Here is a 20,318-nt window from a genome sequence, read left to right on the forward strand (position 1 = left end):
TCGGAAGATCTCTTGTATGAACACTTGAGCCAACTTGGAAGCTGACGGAAGACCGGTGAGAGGAATGAAGTGTGCCATCTTGGTGAACCGGTCAACTACCACCCAGATGGTATTGAACTTGTTGCACATGGGTAAGTCTGTAATGAAATCCATCGACAAATGGGTCCATGGTCGACGGGGAACGGATAGTGGAACCAGTTGCCCCGCAGGCGACTGGCGGGATACTTTATGTTGGGCACACTTTGGGCAAGATGCAATAAACTCCATGACGTCCTTTCTCAGAGTTGGCCACCAATAGGACCTAGAGATAAACTCCAGGGTTTTTTGGATACCTGTATGTCCGGCAAAACGGGAAGCATGGGCCCAATGCATGAGCTTCTTCCTCAGTACCGGCTTCACAAAACTTTTCCCTAGTGGGGGCGTAGAGTCCATCCCTACCGTGGAGAATGCCAACGGATTGATAATAGGATGCTTGTCTGAAGACTCTGACTCATTTTCTTGCTCCCATGAGCGGGAAAGGGCATCGGCCTTGCGATTCTGAGAGCCCGGACAGAACTGGAGTTTAAAGTCGAACCTGGAAAAGAAAAGTGCCCATCTGGCCTGACGAGGGTTGAGACATTGTGCGCCTTTCAGATATAAAAGGTTCTTGTGGTCTGTAAGTATGGTGATTGAATGAGAAGCTCCCTCCAACAGATATCTCCACTCCTCTAGAGCGAGCTTGATGGCTAGCAACTCCTGGTCGCCAATGGCATAGTTGCGCTCCGCTGGGGAGAACTTCCGGGAGAAGAAACTGCAAGGATGTAAATGGCCATCTTTAGCCCTCTGAGATAACACCGCTCCTACTCCAACGGAGGAGGCATCCACCTCTAAGATGAAAGGAGAGTCGATGTCGGGCTGTTTCAGAACTGGTGCAGAGATGAACCGTTGTTTTAAGAGATGAAAAGCTTGCGTAGCTTCTTCAGACCACTTGGACGGGTTAGCACCCTTCTTAGTTAAAGCAGTAATAGGCGCCACAATGGTGGAAAAGTCTCGTATAAACTTTCTGTAATAATTGGCGAACCCTAAGAACCTCTGGACCCCTTTGAGGGTTAAGGGTATCTGCCAATTCTGGATTGCTTGTAGTTTCTCAGGATCCATCTCTAGTCCGGAACCGGACACAATGTAACCTAGAAACGGAATGGACTTGACTTCAAAGACGCATTTCTCTAATTTGCAATAGAGATGATTGACACGGAGACGGGACAGAACCTCTTTTACCCAAAAACGATGTTCCTCTAAATTGTTGGCAAAAATGAGGATATCATCTAGATAGACCACGACATGACGGTATAAAATGTCTCTGAAGATCTCATTGACAAAATGCTGGAAGACAGCTGGAGCATTGCTCAATCCGAAGGGCATGACGAGGTACTCATAATGTCCGTCACGGGCGTTAAAGGCGGTCTTCCACTCGTCACCCTCACGGATCCGGATGAGATTGTATGCACCTCTCAAGTCCAGCTTTGTGAAGATGGTAGCTCCGCTAACTCTATCAAAGAGCTCAGTAATCAGGGGTAGTGGATAACGGTTCTTGATGGTAATGTCGTTCAGACCTCTGTAGTCAATGCACGGCCGCAGACCACCATCTTTTTTCTTTACGAAAAAGAAGCCTGCGCCGGCTGGAGAAGAGGAAGGTCGAATGAACCCTTTTGCTAGGTTCTCTTTAATGTATTCCTCCATAGAATGCGTCTCAGGCAGAGACAACGGGTAAGTTCGGCCTCGAGGTGGAACCTTCCCTGGAACGAGATCAATCGGGCAGTCCCATTCTCTATGAGGAGGAAGGATATCAGCAGAAGCCTTACTGAACACATCCGTGAAATCTTGATATGGAGGAGGTGGAACATCAGACGACCTGGGGGAGGAAGAACAGACAGGCAATACTTTAAACAAACATGTCTCAGCACAGGAGGGACCCCATGCCAGAATCTGCGTAGTCGTCCAATCAATAGATGGATTGTGAAGACGGAGCCATGGAAGGCCCAGGACCACAGGATGTGTGGCCCTTGGAATCACTAAAAAAGAAATAAATTCGGAATGAAGAACTCCCACTCTCAGACGAACTGGTAGAGTCCTTAGGGAAATAACTGCATCAAAAATCTTGCTGCCATCCACGGCAGTTAAGGAGATGGACGAAGGAAGTCTCTCGGTGGGTAGGGACCACCGTTTAACATAGGCTTCGGTAATAAAGTTCCCAGCTGCTCCGGAATCAAGGAGGGCAATGACGTTCCGATAACGTTGAGCAATTTGGAGCGACAAAGGGAGATTACAATCATGAGGAGATGGAGAGGAGATCATTACTCCTAGCCGGCCCTCTCCTGGGCGAGCTAGGGTTTGGAGTTTTCCCGGACGTTCGGGACAGGCATTGATGGTGTGAGACGGAGCTGCACAGTAAAGACAAAGAGACTCAGAGAGACGTCTTCGGCGCTCAGCAGGAGTTAAACGGGAACGGCCAATTTGCATGGGCTCGTCTTTAGATGGTGACAGTTGGCGAGGAGGAGGAGCAGAAGATTTTGGAGCAGATGATCTTCCACGCTCAGTTGCTCTCTCTCTGAAACGTAAATCAACTTTCGTGCAGAGTGAGATTAGCTCATCTAACTTGGAAGGTAAGTCTCTGGTAGCTAACTCATCTTTAATACGCTCAGATAAGCCATGCCAGAATGCAGTATACAGGGCCTCGTCGTTCCATGCCAGTTCGGATGCCAGGATCTGGAACTGTATAAGATATTGTCCTACAGTACGTGATCCCTGGCGTAAACGGAGAATCTCAGATGAAGCTGAAGTTACCCGGCCTGGCTCGTCGAAGATACGCCTGAATGTTGACACGAATGCAGTGTAGGAGGATAGCAGGGTATCGGACCTCTCCCATAACGGTGATGCCCAATCAAGGGCTGAGCCACTGAGAAGAGAGATAATGTAGGCAATTTTTGTACGGTCACTGGGAAAATTGCCAGGTTGTAGCTCAAACTGAATCTCACACTGGTTGAGAAATCCCCTGCAGAATCTTGGAGATCCGTCAAATTTTGCTGGCGTTGGAAGATGAAGACGTGGAGCAGAAATGGGTAAGGTGGGTGGGGTCATAGCTGGAGTCACTGTGGTTGACGCACCGGACGCGTCTGATCCACGGAGAGTTGTCTGAATTCCATCCAGCCGAGTAGAGAGATCCTGGAGACAGCGGATGATGTGGCCCTGTGCAGCCTCCTGATGTTCAAGTCGGGCTGCCAGTTCTTGCATCGGCCTGGCCGCTTGATCCTGGTCTCTGGCTGGATTCATATGGTCAGTGCTTACTGTCACAACTGAGGGCCTGAGCTGACGGGAGGCAGCCTCAGTTGTAGGGGCTGAGATGTAACGGAACCTGGGAGGTTGTATCAGACCCCTAGACATGTAAGTAACATGTAGAAGAAATGCCCGAAGGCGTGAACACGACAACCAGGGTAAAAGTCAATGATGTTTATTTATGACAAACTCCGTAACACAGCAGCAGTAAAAGAAAACATAAAAATCAGCAGAGGATAAATACAGTTCCTGGGTTCTACAGGGTGGCAAGGGCCACAGGGCTCTGGTAGTGTGAGATAGTTCTTATAATCTTCTAGTTGGAAACTCCTTACCAGGCCCGACTGTAGCAATGGAGATAGCCCAGGATCGTACCAGCTGGTGTTCCAGGAAAAGCTGGGCTGCTGTGGATAAAACGGCTGCTGTGGGTACTGGCTGGAACCAGACTGATGTTGGCACGGAGTGGATACTGGCTGGAACCAGTTAAATGATAAATGTAGCTTGAGAGCGATGAAATATGAAGTGATGTTTGGAGCTTGAGAGCGGTGAAATAATAATGCCGGTGATAAATGATAATCTGTAGAAAAGGGTACCGGCACTTTAAGAAGAGCTGATCTCTGCTGGAAGCTGATTGCTGTAAGCAGGTGGATCTGTAGCTGGAAGCAGATGAATCCAAATGGATAGGAGAGTCAGGCTACACCGCAGGTGGAATGCTGGTGCGGGTCTCTTTAGTGGAGGTTTGGAGATAGGAACTGGAACCTGGAAAACAACCACAGGAGAGAGACAAACTGGAACAAGGTTTGACAACCAAAGCACTGACGCCTTCCTTGCTCAGGCACAGAATACTTATACCTGCAGCAAGGAAGGGATTGGCTAGGCAATTATGCAGATTAACATTGCAAACAGTAGATTGGTGGAAATGAACAGATGACAGAATCCAAGATGGCTGCGCCCATGCAGACACTTGGAGGGAAGTTTGGTTTTTAATCCATGTGGGAATTAAAACAGTAATGGTGGCGCCGGCCACAGGAGACAGGAGACGCCAGACTGATAAGTGCACATTTAACCACGCGGGCACAGCGGAGGCCGCGGCTGACGTAATCACCACTCTGACACTCTGCATGCAGAAACTCAGGAACAGCGGCGGAGGCCGCGGGAGACGCCATTCCGGATGTTACAGGCGTTGCGGTGACCGCGTCTCAGAGTGACAGGAGAGGAGGCAGGAATGTGGACATCAGTATGACAGATGGGATCTGGTCCTGGAACGCTGAGCCAGCCTTAGAAGGCATCTGAAGGGTAAGTAATGGTGTCCAGATACCCGGATCGTGACAGCACCCCCCCCTTTAGGAGTGGCCCCAGGACACTTCTTTGGCTTTTGAGGAAACTTGGAATGGAATCTCCGGACCAAGGCAGGAGCATGGACATCAGAAGCATTGGTCCATGAGCGTTCCTCAGGGCCGTAACCCTTCCAGTCAATAAGATACTGTAGTTGACCGTAACGGTGACGTGAGTCCAGGATCTTGGCCACTTCATACTCAACGCCTCGTTGAGTTTGGACTTTCGGAGTTGGAGGAAGTGAGGAATGAAACCGATTCAGGATCAGCGGTTTCAACAGGGAAACATGGAATGTCCTGGGTATTTTTAAGAAGGGAGGTAACTGAAGTCTGTAAGCAACAGGATTGATGACTTGCTCAATTTTGAAAGGACCAATGTAGCGAGGTGCAAACTTCATACTGGGAACTCTTAACCTCAAATTCTTCGTGGATAACCATACCCGATCACCCACCTTGAGAGCAGGAACCGCTCTACGCTTCTTGTCCGCAAACTTCTTATACCTGAACGATGCCTTGAGCAGAGCTGCTCGTACACTCTTCCAGTTGTTTGCAAACTGATGCAAGGTGATATCCACTGCTGGAACAGAAGTTGCTGGGAGCGGTTGGAATTCAGGGACTTTAGGGTGGAATCCAAAGTTGGTGAAGAATGGTGTTGAAGAAGATGAGGAATGATACTGATTGTTATGACAGAACTCGGCCCAGGGAAGTAATTGAACCCAGTCATCTTGAGAGGAAGACACATAGATGCGGAGGAAGGCCTCCAAGTCCTGATTCACCCTCTCAGTTTGACCATTGGTCTGAGGATGGTAAGCCGTGGAAAACTTTAGTTTGACTTGGAGGACTTGACATAAACTTCGCCAGAATTTGGCTGTGAATTGAACTCCTCGATCTGAGATAATTTCTTCAGGCAGACCGTGGAGTCGGAAGATCTCTTGTATGAACACTTGAGCCAACTTGGAAGCTGACGGAAGACCGGTGAGAGGAATGAAGTGTGCCATCTTGGTGAACCGGTCAACTACCACCCAGATGGTATTGAACTTGTTGCACATGGGTAAGTCTGTAATGAAATCCATCGACAAATGGGTCCATGGTCGACGGGGAACGGATAGTGGAACCAGTTGCCCCGCAGGCGACTGGCGGGATACTTTATGTTGGGCACACTTTGGGCAAGATGCAATAAACTCCATGACGTCCTTTCTCAGAGTTGGCCACCAATAGGACCTAGAGATAAACTCCAGGGTTTTTTGGATACCTGTATGTCCGGCAAAACGGGAAGCATGGGCCCAATGCATGAGCTTCTTCCTCAGTACCGGCTTCACAAAACTTTTCCCTAGTGGGGGCGTAGAGTCCATCCCTACCGTGGAGAATGCCAACGGATTGATAATAGGATGCTTGTCTGAAGACTCTGACTCATTTTCTTGCTCCCATGAGCGGGAAAGGGCATCGGCCTTGCGATTCTGAGAGCCCGGACAGAACTGGAGTTTAAAGTCGAACCTGGAAAAGAAAAGTGCCCATCTGGCCTGACGAGGGTTGAGACATTGTGCGCCTTTCAGATATAAAAGGTTCTTGTGGTCTGTAAGTATGGTGATTGAATGAGAAGCTCCCTCCAACAGATATCTCCACTCCTCTAGAGCGAGCTTGATGGCTAGCAACTCCTGGTCGCCAATGGCATAGTTGCGCTCCGCTGGGGAGAACTTCCGGGAGAAGAAACTGCAAGGATGTAAATGGCCATCTTTAGCCCTCTGAGATAACACCGCTCCTACTCCAACGGAGGAGGCATCCACCTCTAAGATGAAAGGAGAGTCGATGTCGGGCTGTTTCAGAACTGGTGCAGAGATGAACCGTTGTTTTAAGAGATGAAAAGCTTGCGTAGCTTCTTCAGACCACTTGGACGGGTTAGCACCCTTCTTAGTTAAAGCAGTAATAGGCGCCACAATGGTGGAAAAGTCTCGTATAAACTTTCTGTAATAATTGGCGAACCCTAAGAACCTCTGGACCCCTTTGAGGGTTAAGGGTATCTGCCAATTCTGGATTGCTTGTAGTTTCTCAGGATCCATCTCTAGTCCGGAACCGGACACAATGTAACCTAGAAACGGAATGGACTTGACTTCAAAGACGCATTTCTCTAATTTGCAATAGAGATGATTGACACGGAGACGGGACAGAACCTCTTTTACCCAAAAACGATGTTCCTCTAAATTGTTGGCAAAAATGAGGATATCATCTAGATAGACCACGACATGACGGTATAAAATGTCTCTGAAGATCTCATTGACAAAATGCTGGAAGACAGCTGGAGCATTGCTCAATCCAAAGGGCATGACGAGGTACTCATAATGTCCGTCACGGGCGTTAAAGGCGGTCTTCCACTCGTCACCCTCACGGATCCGGATGAGATTGTATGCACCTCTCAAGTCCAGCTTTGTGAAGATGGTAGCTCCGCTAACTCTATCAAAGAGCTCAGTAATCAAGGGTAGTGGATAACGGTTCTTGATGGTAATGTCGTTCAGACCTCTGTAGTCAATGCACGGCCGCAGACCACCATCTTTTTTCTTTACGAAAAAGAAGCCTGCGCCGGCTGGAGAAGAGGAAGGTCGAATGAACCCTTTTGCTAGGTTCTCTTTAATGTATTCCTCCATAGAATGCGTCTCAGGCAGAGACAACGGGTAAGTTCGGCCTCGAGGTGGAACCTTCCCTGGAACGAGATCAATCGGGCAGTCCCATTCTCTATGAGGAGGAAGGATATCAGCAGAAGCCTTACTGAACACATCCGTGAAATCTTGATATGGAGGAGGTGGAACATCAGACGACCTGGGGGAGGAAGAACAGACAGGCAATACTTTAAACAAACATGTCTCAGCACAGGAGGGACCCCATGCCAGAATCTGCGTAGTCGTCCAATCAATAGATGGATTGTGAAGACGGAGCCATGGAAGGCCCAGGACCACAGGATGTGTGGCCCTTGGAATCACTAAAAAAGAAATAAATTCGGAATGAAGAACTCCCACTCTCAGACGAACTGGTAGAGTCCTTAGGGAAATAACTGCATCAAAAATCTTGCTGCCATCCACGGCAGTTAAGGAGATGGACGAAGGAAGTCTCTCGGTGGGTAGGGACCACCGTTTAACATAGGCTTCGGTAATAAAGTTCCCAGCTGCTCCGGAATCAAGGAGGGCAATGACGTTCCGATAACGTTGAGCAATTTGGAGCGACAAAGGGAGATTACAATCATGAGGAGATGGAGAGGAGATCATTACTCTCCTGGGCGAGCTAGGGTTTGGAGTTTTCCCGGACGTTCGGGACAGGCATTGATGGTGTGAGACGGAGCTGCACAGTAAAGACAAAGAGACTCAGAGAGACGTCTTCGGCGCTCAGCAGGAGTTAAACGGGAACGGCCAATTTGCATGGGCTCGTCTTTAGATGGTGACAGTTGGCGAGGAGGAGGAGCAGAAGATTTTGGAGCAGATGATCTTCCACGCTCAGTTGCTCTCTCTCTGAAACGTAAATCAACTTTCGTGCAGAGTGAGATTAGCTCATCTAACTTGGAAGGTAAGTCTCTGGTAGCTAACTCATCTTTAATACGCTCAGATAAGCCATGCCAGAATGCAGCATACAGGGCCTCGTCGTTCCATGCCAGTTCGGATGCCAGGATCTGGAACTGTATAAGATATTGTCCTACAGTACGTGATCCCTGGCGTAAACGGAGAATCTCAGATGAAGCTGAAGTTACCCGGCCTGGCTCGTCGAAGATACGCCTGAATGTTGACACGAATGCAGTGTAGGAGGATAGCAGGGTATCGGACCTCTCCCATAACGGTGATGCCCAATCAAGGGCTGAGCCACTGAGAAGAGAGATAATGTAGGCAATTTTTGTACGGTCACTGGGAAAATTGCCAGGTTGTAGCTCAAACTGAATCTCACACTGGTTGAGAAATCCCCTGCAGAATCTTGGAGATCCGTCAAATTTTGCTGGCGTTGGAAGATGAAGACGTGGAGCAGAAATGGGTAAGGTGGGTGGGGTCATAGCTGGAGTCACTGTGGTTGACGCACCGGACGCGTCTGATCCACGGAGAGTTGTCTGAATTCCATCCAGCCGAGTAGAGAGATCCTGGAGACAGCGGATGATGTGGCCCTGTGCAGCCTCCTGATGTTCAAGTCGGGCTGCCAGTTCTTGCATCGGCCTGGCCGCTTGATCCTGGTCTCTGGCTGGATTCATATGGTCAGTGCTTACTGTCACAACTGAGGGCCTGAGCTGACGGGAGGCAGCCTCAGTTGTAGGGGCTGAGATGTAACGGAACCTGGGAGGTTGTATCAGACCCCTAGACATGTAAGTAACATGTAGAAGAAATGCCCGAAGGCGTGAACACGACAACCAGGGTAAAAGTCAATGATGTTTATTTATGACAAACTCCGTAACACAGCAGCAGTAAAAGAAAACATAAAAATCAGCAGAGGATAAATACAGTTCCTGGGTTCTACAGGGTGGCAAGGGCCACAGGGCTCTGGTAGTGTGAGATAGTTCTTATAATCTTCTAGTTGGAAAGTCCTTACCAGGCCCGACTGTAGCAATGGAGATAGCCCAGGATCGTACCAGCTGGTGTTCCAGGAAAAGCTGGGCTGCTGTGGATAAAACGGCTGCTGTGGGTACTGGCTGGAACCAGACTGATGTTGGCACGGAGTGGATACTGGCTGGAACCAGTTAAATGATAAATGTAGCTTGAGAGCGATGAAATATGAAGTGATGTTTGGAGCTTGAGAGCGGTGAAATAATAATGCCGGTGATAAATGATAATCTGTAGAAAAGGGTACCGGCACTTTAAGAAGAGCTGATCTCTGCTGGAAGCTGATTGCTGTAAGCAGGTGGATCTGTAGCTGGAAGCAGATGAATCCAAATGGATAGGAGAGTCAGGCTACACCGCAGGTGGAATGCTGGTGCGGGTCTCTTTAGTGGAGGTTTGGAGATAGGAACTGGAACCTGGAAAACAACCACAGGAGAGAGACAAACTGGAACAAGGTTTGACAACCAAAGCACTGACGCCTTCCTTGCTCAGGCACAGAATACTTATACCTGCAGCAAGGAAGGGATTGGCTAGGCAATTATGCAGATTAACATTGCAAACAGTAGATTGGTGGAAATGAACAGATGACAGAATCCAAGATGGCTGCGCCCATGCAGACACTTGGAGGGAAGTTTGGTTTGTAATCCATGTGGGAATTAAAACAGTAATGGTGGCGCCGGCCACAGGAGACAGGAGACGCCAGACTGATAAGTGCACATTTAACCACGCGGGCACAGCGGAGGCCGCGGCTGACGTAATCACCACTCTGACACTCTGCATGCAGAAACTCAGGAACAGCGGCGGAGGCCGCGGGAGACGCCATTCCGGATGTTACAGGCGTTGCGGTGACCGCGTCTCAGAGTGACAGGAGAGGAGGCAGGAATGTGGACATCAGTATGACAGATGGGATCTGGTCCTGTAACGCTGAGCCAGCCTTAGAAGGCATCTGAAGGGTAAGTAATGGTGTCCAGATACCCGGATCGTGACAGCACCCCCCCCCTTTAGGAGTGGCCCCAGGACACTTCTTTGGCTTTTGAGGAAACTTGGAATGGAATCTCCGGACCAAGGCAGGAGCATGGACATCAGAAGCATTGGTCCATGAGCGTTCCTCAGGGCCGTAACCCTTCCAGTCAATAAGATACTGTAGTTGACCGTAACGGTGACGTGAGTCCAGGATCTTGGCCACTTCATACTCAACGCCTCGTTGAGTTTGGACTTTCGAAGTTGGAGGAAGTGAGGAATGAAACCGATTCAGGATCAGCGGTTTCAACAGGGAAACATGGAATGTCCTGGGTATTTTTAAGAAGGGAGGTAACTGAAGTCTGTAAGCAACAGGATTGATGACTTGCTCAATTTTGAAAGGACCAATGTAGCGAGGTGCAAACTTCATACTGGGAACTCTTAACCTCAAATTCTTCGTGGATAACCATACCCGATCACCCACCTTGAGAGCAGGAACCGCTCTACGCTTCTTGTCCGCAAACTTCTTATACCTGAACGATGCCTTGAGCAGAGCTGCTCGTACACTCTTCCAGTTGTTTGCAAACTGATGCAAGGTGATATCCACTGCTGGAACAGAAGTTGCTGGGAGCGGTTGGAATTCAGGGACTTTAGGGTGGAATCCAAAGTTGGTGAAGAATGGTGTTGAAGAAGATGAGGAATGATACTGATTGTTATGACAGAACTCGGCCCAGGGAAGTAATTGAACCCAGTCATCTTGAGAGGAAGACACATAGATGCGAAGGAAGGCCTCCAAGTCCTGATTCACCCTCTCAGTTTGACCATTGGTCTGAGGATGGTAAGCCGTGGAAAACTTTAGTTTGACTTGGAGGACTTGACATAAACTTCGCCAGAATTTGGCTGTGAATTGAACTCCTCGATCTGAGATAATTTCTTCAGGCAGACCGTGGAGTCGGAAGATCTCTTGTATGAACACTTGAGCCAACTTGGAAGCTGACGGAAGACCGGTGAGAGGAATGAAGTGTGCCATCTTGGTGAACCGGTCAACTACCACCCAGATGGTATTGAACTTGTTGCACATGGGTAAGTCTGTAATGAAATCCATCGACAAATGGGTCCATGGTCGACGGGGAACGGATAGTGGAACCAGTTGCCCCGCAGGCGACTGGCGGGATACTTTATGTTGGGCACACTTTGGGCAAGATGCAATAAACTCCATGACGTCCTTTCTCAGAGTTGGCCACCAATAGGACCTAGAGATAAACTCCAGGGTTTTTTGGACACCTGTATGTCCGGCAAAACGGGAAGCATGGGCCCAATGCATGAGCTTCTTCCTCAGAACCGGCTTCACAAAACTTTTCCCTAGTGGGGGCGTAGAGTCCATCCCTACCGTGGAGAATGCCAATGGATTGATAATAGGATGCTTGTCTGAAGACTCTGACTCATTTTCTTGCTCCCATGAGCGGGAAAGGGCATCGGCCTTGCGATTCTGAGAGCCCGGACAGAACTGGAGTTTAAAGTCGAACCTGGAAAAGAAAAGTGCCCATCTGGCCTGACGAGGGTTGAGACATTGTGCGCCTTTCAGATATAAAAGGTTCTTGTGGTCTGTAAGTATGGTGATTGAATGAGAAGCTCCCTCCAACAGATATCTCCACTCCTCTAGAGCGAGCTTGATGGCTAGCAACTCCTGGTCACCAATGGCATAGTTGCGCTCCGCTGGGGAGAACTTCCGGGAGAAGAAACTGCAAGGATGTAAATGGCCATCTTTAGCCCTCTGAGATAACACCGCTCCTACTCCAACGGAGGAGGCATCCACCTCTAAGATGAAAGGAGAGTCGATGTCGGGCTGTTTCAGAACTGGTGCAGAGATGAACCGTTGTTTTAAGAGATGAAAAGCTTGCGTAGCTTCTTCAGACCACTTGGACGGGTTAGCACCCTTCTTAGTTAAAGCAGTAATAGGCGCCACAATGGTGGAAAAGTCTCGTATAAACTTTCTGTAATAATTGGCGAACCCTAAGAACCTCTGGACCCCTTTGAGGGTTAAGGGTATCTGCCAATTCTGGATTGCTTGTAGTTTCTCAGGATCCATCTCTAGTCCGGAACCGGACACAATGTAACCTAGAAACGGAATGGACTTGACTTCAAAGACGCATTTCTCTAATTTGCAATAGAGATGATTGACACGGAGACGGGACAGAACCTCTTTTACCCAAAAACGATGTTCCTCTAAATTGTTGGCAAAAATGAGGATATCATCTAGATAGACCACGACATGACGGTATAAAATGTCTCTGAAGATCTCATTGACAAAATGCTGGAAGACAGCTGGAGCATTGCTCAATCCGAAGGGCATGACGAGGTACTCATAATGTCCGTCACGGGTGTTAAAGGCGGTCTTCCACTCGTCACCCTCACGGATCCGGATGAGATTGTATGCACCTCTCAAGTCCAGCTTTGTGAAGATGGTAGCTCCGCTAACTCTATCAAAGAGCTCAGTAATCAGGGGTAGTGGATAACGGTTCTTGATGGTAATGTCGTTCAGACCTCTGTAGTCAATGCACGGCCGCAGACCACCATCTTTTTTCTTTACGAAAAAGAAGCCTGCGCCGGCTGGAGAAGAGGAAGGTCGAATGAACCCTTTTGCTAGGTTCTCTTTAATGTATTCCTCCATAGAATGCGTCTCAGGCAGAGACAACGGGTAAGTTCGGCCTCGAGGTGGAACCTTCCCTGGAACGAGATCAATCGGGCAGTCCCATTCTCTATGAGGAGGAAGGATATCAGCAGAAGCCTTACTGAACACATCCGTGAAATCTTGATATGGAGGAGGTGGAACATCAGACGACCTGGGGGAGGAAGAACAGACAGGCAATACTTTAAACAAACATGTCTCAGCACAGGAGGGACCCCATGCCAGAATCTGCGTAGTCGTCCAATCAATAGATGGATTGTGAAGACGGAGCCATGGAAGGCCCAGGACCACAGGATGTGTGGCCCTTGGAATCACTAAAAAAGAAATAAATTCGGAATGAAGAACTCCCACTCTCAGACGAACTGGTAGAGTCCTTAGGGAAATAACTGCATCAAAAATCTTGCTGCCATCCACGGCAGTTAAGGAGATGGACGAAGGAAGTCTCTCGGTGGGTAGGGACCACCGTTTAACATAGGCTTCGGTAATAAAGTTCCCAGCTGCTCCGGAATCAAGGAGGGCAATGACGTTCCGATAACGTTGAGCAATTTGGAGCGACAAAGGGAGATTACAATCATGAGGAGATGGAGAGGAGATCATTACTCCTAGCCGGCCCTCTCCTGGGCGAGCTAGGGTTTGGAGTTTTCCCGGACGTTCGGGACAGGCATTGATGGTGTGAGACGGAGCTGCACAGTAAAGACAAAGAGACTCAGAGAGACGTCTTCGGCGCTCAGCAGGAGTTAAACGGGAACGGCCAATTTGCATGGGCTCGTCTTTAGATGGTGACAGTTGGCGAGGAGGAGGAGCAGAAGATTTTGGAGCAGATGATCTTCCACGCTCAGTTGCTCTCTCTCTGAAACGTAAATCAACTTTCGTGCAGAGTGAGATTAGCTCATCTAACTTGGAAGGTAAGTCTCTGGTAGCTAACTCATCTTTAATACGCTCAGATAAGCCATGCCAGAATGCAGCATACAGGGCCTCGTCGTTCCATGCCAGTTCGGATGCCAGGATCTGGAACTGTATAAGATATTGTCCTACAGTACGTGATCCCTGGCGTAAACGGAGAATCTCAGATGAAGCTGAAGTTACCCGGCCTGGCTCGTCGAAGATACGCCTGAATGTTGACACGAATGCAGTGTAGGAGGATAGCAGGGTATCGGACCTCTCCCATAACGGTGATGCCCAATCAAGGGCTGAGCCACTGAGAAGAGAGATAATGTAGGCAATTTTTGTACGGTCACTGGGAAAATTGCCAGGTTGTAGCTCAAACTGAATCTCACACTGGTTGAGAAATCCCCTGCAGAATCTTGGAGATCCGTCAAATTTTGCTGGCGTTGGAAGATGAAGACGTGGAGCAGAAATGGGTAAGGTGGGTGGGGTCATAGCTGGAGTCACTGTGGTTGACGCACCGGACGCGTCTGATCCACGGAGAGTTGTCTGAATCCCATCCAGCCGAGTAGAGAGATCCTGGAGACAGCGGATGATGTGGCCCTGTGCAGCCTCCTGATGTTCAAGTCGGGCTGCCAGTTCTTGCATCGGCCTGGCCGCTTGATCCTGGTCTCTGGCTGGATTCATATGGTCAGTGCTTACTGTCACAACTGAGGGCCTGAGCTGACGGGAGGCAGCCTCAGTTGTAGGGGCTGAGATGTAACGGAACCTGGGAGGTTGTATCAGACCCCTAGACATGTAAGTAACATGTAGAAGAAATGCCCGAAGGCGTGAACACGACAACCAGGGTAAAAGTCAATGATGTTTATTTATGACAAACTCCGTAACACAGCAGCAGTAAAAGAAAACATAAAAATCAGCAGAGGATAAATACAGTTCCTGGGTTCTACAGGGTGGCAAGGGCCACAGGGCTCTGGTAGTGTGAGATAGTTCTTATAATCTTCTAGTTGGAAACTCCTTACCAGGCCCGACTGTAGCAATGGAGATAGCCCAGGATCGTACCAGCTGGTGTTCCAGGAAAAGCTGGGCTGCTGTGGATAAAACGGCTGCTGTGGGTACTGGCTGGAACCAGACTGATGTTGGCACGGAGTGGATACTGGCTGGAACCAGTTAAATGATAAATGTAGCTTGAGAGCGATGAAATATGAAGTGATGTTTGGAGCTTGAGAGCGGTGAAATAATAATGCCGGTGATAAATGATAATCTGTAGAAAAGGGTACCGGCACTTTAAGAAGAGCTGATCTCTGCTGGAAGCTGATTGCTGTAAGCAGGTGGATCTGTAGCTGGAAGCAGATGAATCCAAATGGATAGGAGAGTCAGGCTACACCGCAGGTGGAATGCTGGTGCGGGTCTCTTTAGTGGAGGTTTGGAGATAGGAACTGGAACCTGGAAAACAACCACAGGAGAGAGACAAACTGGAACAAGGTTTGACAACCAAAGCACTGACGCCTTCCTTGCTCAGGCACAGAATACTTATACCTGCAGCAAGGAAGGGATTGGCTAGGCAATTATGCAGATTAACATTGCAAACAGTAGATTGGTGGAAATGAACAGATGACAGAATCCAAGATGGCTGCGCCCATGCAGACACTTGGAGGGAAGTTTGGTTTGTAATCCATGTGGGAATTAAAACAGTAATGGCGGCGCCGGCCACAGGAGACAGGAGACGCCAGACTGATAAGTGCACATTTAACCACGCGGGCACAGCGGAGGCCGCGGCTGACGTAATCACCACTCTGACACTCTGCATGCAGAAACTCAGGAACAGCGGCGGAGGCCGCGGGAGACGCCATTCCGGATGTTACAGGCGTTGCGGTGACCGCGTCTCAGAGTGACAGGAGAGGAGGCAGGAATGTGGACATCAGTATGACAGATGGGATCTGGTCCTGGAACGCTGAGCCAGCCTTAGAAGGCATCTGAAGGGTAAGTAATGGTGTCCAGATACCCGGATCGTGACAGCACCCCCCCCTTTAGGAGTGGCCCCAGGACACTTCTTTGGCTTTTGAGGAAACTTGGAATGGAATCTCCGGACCAAGGCAGGAGCATGGACATCAGAAGCATTGGTCCATGAGCGTTCCTCAGGGCCGTAACCCTTCCAGTCAATAAGATACTGTAGTTGACCGTAACGGTGACGTGAGTCCAGGATCTTGGCCACTTCATACTCAACGCCTCGTTGAGTTTGGACTTTCGGAGTTGGAGGAAGTGAGGAATGAAACCGATTCAGGATCAGCGGTTTCAACAGGGAAACATGGAATGTCCTGGGTATTTTTAAGAAGGGAGGTAACTGAAGTCTGTAAGCAACAGGATTGATGACTTGCTCAATTTTGAAAGGACCAATGTAGCGAGGTGCAAACTTCATACTGGGAACTCTTAACCTCAAATTCTTCGTGGATAACCATACCCGATCACCCACCTTGAGAGCAGGAACCGCTCTACGCTTCTTGTCCGCAAACTTCTTATACCTGAACGATGCCTTGAGCAGAGCTGCTCGTACACTCTTCCAGTTGTTTGCAAACTGATGCAAGGTGATATCCACTGCTGGAACAGAAGTTGCTGGGAGCGGTTGGAATTCAGGGACTTTAGGGTGGAATCCAAAGTTGGTGAAGAATGGTGTTGAAGAAGATGAGGAATGATACTGATTGTTATGACAGAACTCGGCCCAGGGAAGTAATTGAACCCAGTCATCTTGAGAGGAAGACACATAGATGCGAAGGAAGGCCTCCAAGTCCTGATTCACCCTCTCAGTTTGACCATTGGTCTGTGGATGGTAAGCCATGGAAAACTTTAGTTTGACTTGGAGGACTTGACATAAACTTCGCCAGAATTTGGCTGTGAATTGAACTCCTCGATCTGAGATAATTTCTTCAGGCAGACCGTGGAGTCGGAAGATCTCTTGTATGAACACTTGAGCCAACTTGGAAGCTGACGGAAGACCGGTGAGAGGAATGAAGTGTGCCATCTTGGTGAACCGGTCAACTACCACCCAGATGGTATTGAACTTGTTGCACATGGGTAAGTCTGTAATGAAATCCATCGACAAATGGGTCCATGGTCGACGGGGAACGGATAGTGGAACCAGTTGCCCCGCAGGCGACTGGCGGGATACTTTATGTTGGGCACACTTTGGGCAAGATGCAATAAACTCCATGACGTCCTTTCTCAGAGTTGGCCACCAATAGGACCTAGAGATAAACTCCAGGGTTTTTTGGACACCTGTATGTCCGGCAAAACGGGAAGCATGGGCCCAATGCATGAGCTTCTTCCTCAGAACCGGCTTCACAAAACTTTTCCCTAGTGGGGGCGTAGAGTCCATCCCTACCGTGGAGAATGCCAACGGATTGATAATAGGATGCTTGTCTGAAGACTCTGACTCATTTTCTTGCTCCCATGAGCGGGAAAGGGCATCGGCCTTGCGATTCTGAGAGCCCGGACAGAACTGGAGTTTAAAGTCGAACCTGGAAAAGAAAAGTGCCCATCTGGCCTGACGAGGGTTGAGACATTGTGCGCCTTTCAGATATAAAAGGTTCTTGTGGTCTGTAAGTATGGTGATTGAATGAGAAGCTCCCTCCAACAGATATCTCCACTCCTCTAGAGCGAGCTTGATGGCTAGCAACTCCTGGTCGCCAATGGCATAGTTGCGCTCCGCTGGGGAGAACTTCCGGGAGAAGAAACTGCAAGGATGTAAATGGCCATCTTTAGCCCTCTGAGATAACACCGCTCCTACTCCAACGGAGGAGGCATCCACCTCTAAGATGAAAGGAGAGTCGATGTCGGGCTGTTTCAGAACTGGTGCAGAGATGAACCGTTGTTTTAAGAGATGAAAAGCTTGCGTAGCTTCTTCAGACCACTTGGACGGGTTAGCACCCTTCTTAGTTAAAGCAGTAATAGGCGCCACAATGGTGGAAAAGTCTCGTATAAACTTTCTGTAATAATTGGCGAACCCTAAGAACCTCTGGACCCCTTTGAGGGTTAAGGGTATCTGCCAATTCTGGATTGCTTGTAGTTTCTCAGGATCCATCTCTAGTCCGGAACCGGACACAATGTAACCTAGAAACGGAATGGACTTGACTTCAAAGACGCATTTCTCTAATTTGCAATAGAGATGATTGACACGGAGACGGGACAGAACCTCTTTTACCCAAAAACGATGTTCCTCTAAATTGTTGGCAAAAATGAGGATATCATCTAGATAGACCACGACATGACGGTATAAAATGTCTCTGAAGATCTCATTGACAAAATGCTGGAAGACAGCTGGAGCATTGCTCAATCCGAAGGGCATGACGAGGTACTCATAATGTCCGTCACGGGTGTTAAAGGCGGTCTTCCACTCGTCACCCTCACGGATCCGGATGAGATTGTATGCACCTCTCAAGTCCAGCTTTGTGAAGATGGTAGCTCCGCTAACTCTATCAAAGAGCTCAGTAATCAGGGGTAGTGGATAACGGTTCTTGATGGTAATGTCGTTCAGACCTCTGTAGTCAATGCACGGCCGCAGACCACCATCTTTTTTCTTTACGAAAAAGAAGCCTGCGCCGGCTGGAGAAGAGGAAGGTCGAATGAACCCTTTTGCTAGGTTCTCTTTAATGTATTCCTCCATAGAATGCGTCTCAGGCAGAGACAACGGGTAAGTTCGGCCTCGAGGTGGAACCTTCCCTGGAACGAGATCAATCGGGCAGTCCCATTCTCTATGAGGAGGAAGGATATCAGCAGAAGCCTTACTGAACACATCCGTGAAATCTTGATATGGAGGAGGTGGAACATCAGACGACCTGGGGGAGGAAGAACAGACAGGCAATACTTTAAACAAACATGTCTCAGCACAGGAGGGACCCCATGCCAGAATCTGCGTAGTCGTCCAATCAATAGATGGATTGTGAAGACGGAGCCATGGAAGGCCCAGGACCACAGGATGTGTGGCCCTTGGAATCACTAAAAAAGAAATAAATTCGGAATGAAGAACTCCCACTCTCAGACGAACTGGTAGAGTCCTTAGGGAAATAACTGCATCAAAAATCTTGCTGCCATCCACGGCAGTTAAGGAGATGGACGAAGGAAGTCTCTCGGTGGGTAGGGACCACCGTTTAACATAGGCTTCGGTAATAAAGTTCCCAGCTGCTCCGGAATCAAGGAGGGCAATGACGTTCCGATAACGTTGAGCAATTTGGAGCGACAAAGGGAGATTACAATCATGAGGAGATGGAGAGGAGATCATTACTCCTAGCCGGCCCTCTCCTGGGCGAGCTAGGGTTTGGAGTTTTCCCGGACGTTCGGGACAGGCATTGATGGTGTGAGACGGAGCTGCACAGTAAAGACAAAGAGACTCAGAGAGACGTCTTCGGCGCTCAGCAGGAGTTAAACGGGAACGGCCAATTTGCATGGGCTCGTCTTTAGATGGTGACAGTTGGCGAGGAGGAGGAGCAGAAGATTTTGGAGCAGATGATCTTCCACGCTCAGTTGCTCTCTCTCTGAAACGTAAATCAACTTTCGTGCAGAGTGAGATTAGCTCATCTAACTTGGAAGGTAAGTCTCTGGTAGCTAACTCATCTTTAATACGCTCAGATAAGCCATGCCAGAATGCAGCATACAGGGCCTCGTCGTTCCATGCCAGTTCGGATGCCAGGATCTGGAACTGTATAAGATATTGTCCTACAGTACGTGATCCCTGGCGTAAACGGAGAATCTCAGATGAAGCTGAAGTTACCCGGCCTGGCTCGTCGAAGATACGCCTGAATGTTGACACGAATGCAGTGTAGGAGGATAGCAGGGTATCGGACCTCTCCCATAACGGTGATGCCCAATCAAGGGCTGAGCCACTGAGAAGAGAGATAATGTAGGCAATTTTTGTACGGTCACTGGGAAAATTGCCAGGTTGTAGCTCAAACTGAATCTCACACTGGTTGAGAAATCCCCTGCAGAATCTTGGAGATCCGTCAAATTTTGCTGGCGTTGGAAGATGAAGACGTGGAGCAGAAATGGGTAAGGTGGGTGGGGTCATAGCTGGAGTCACTGTGGTTGACGCACCGGACGCGTCTGATCCACGGAGAGTTGTCTGAATCCCATCCAGCCGAGTAGAGAGATCCTGGAGACAGCGGATGATGTGGCCCTGTGCAGCCTCCTGATGTTCAAGTCGGGCTGCCAGTTCTTGCATCGGCCTGGCCGCTTGATCCTGGTCTCTGGCTGGATTCATATGGTCAGTGCTTACTGTCACAACTGAGGGCCTGAGCTGACGGGAGGCAGCCTCAGTTGTAGGGGCTGAGATGTAACGGAACCTGGGAGGTTGTATCAGACCCCTAGACATGTAAGTAACATGTAGAAGAAATGCCCGAAGGCGTGAACACGACAACCAGGGTAAAAGTCAATGATGTTTATTTATGACAAACTCCGTAACACAGCAGCAGTAAAAGAAAACATAAAAATCAGCAGAGGATAAATACAGTTCCTGGGTTCTACAGGGTGGCAAGGGCCACAGGGCTCTGGTAGTGTGAGATAGTTCTTATAATCTTCTAGTTGGAAACTCCT

This window comes from Pseudophryne corroboree, chromosome 9 (assembly GCF_028390025.1).
Source record: "Pseudophryne corroboree isolate aPseCor3 chromosome 9, aPseCor3.hap2, whole genome shotgun sequence".
In the NCBI taxonomy this organism is placed as follows: domain Eukaryota; kingdom Metazoa; phylum Chordata; class Amphibia; order Anura; family Myobatrachidae; genus Pseudophryne; species Pseudophryne corroboree.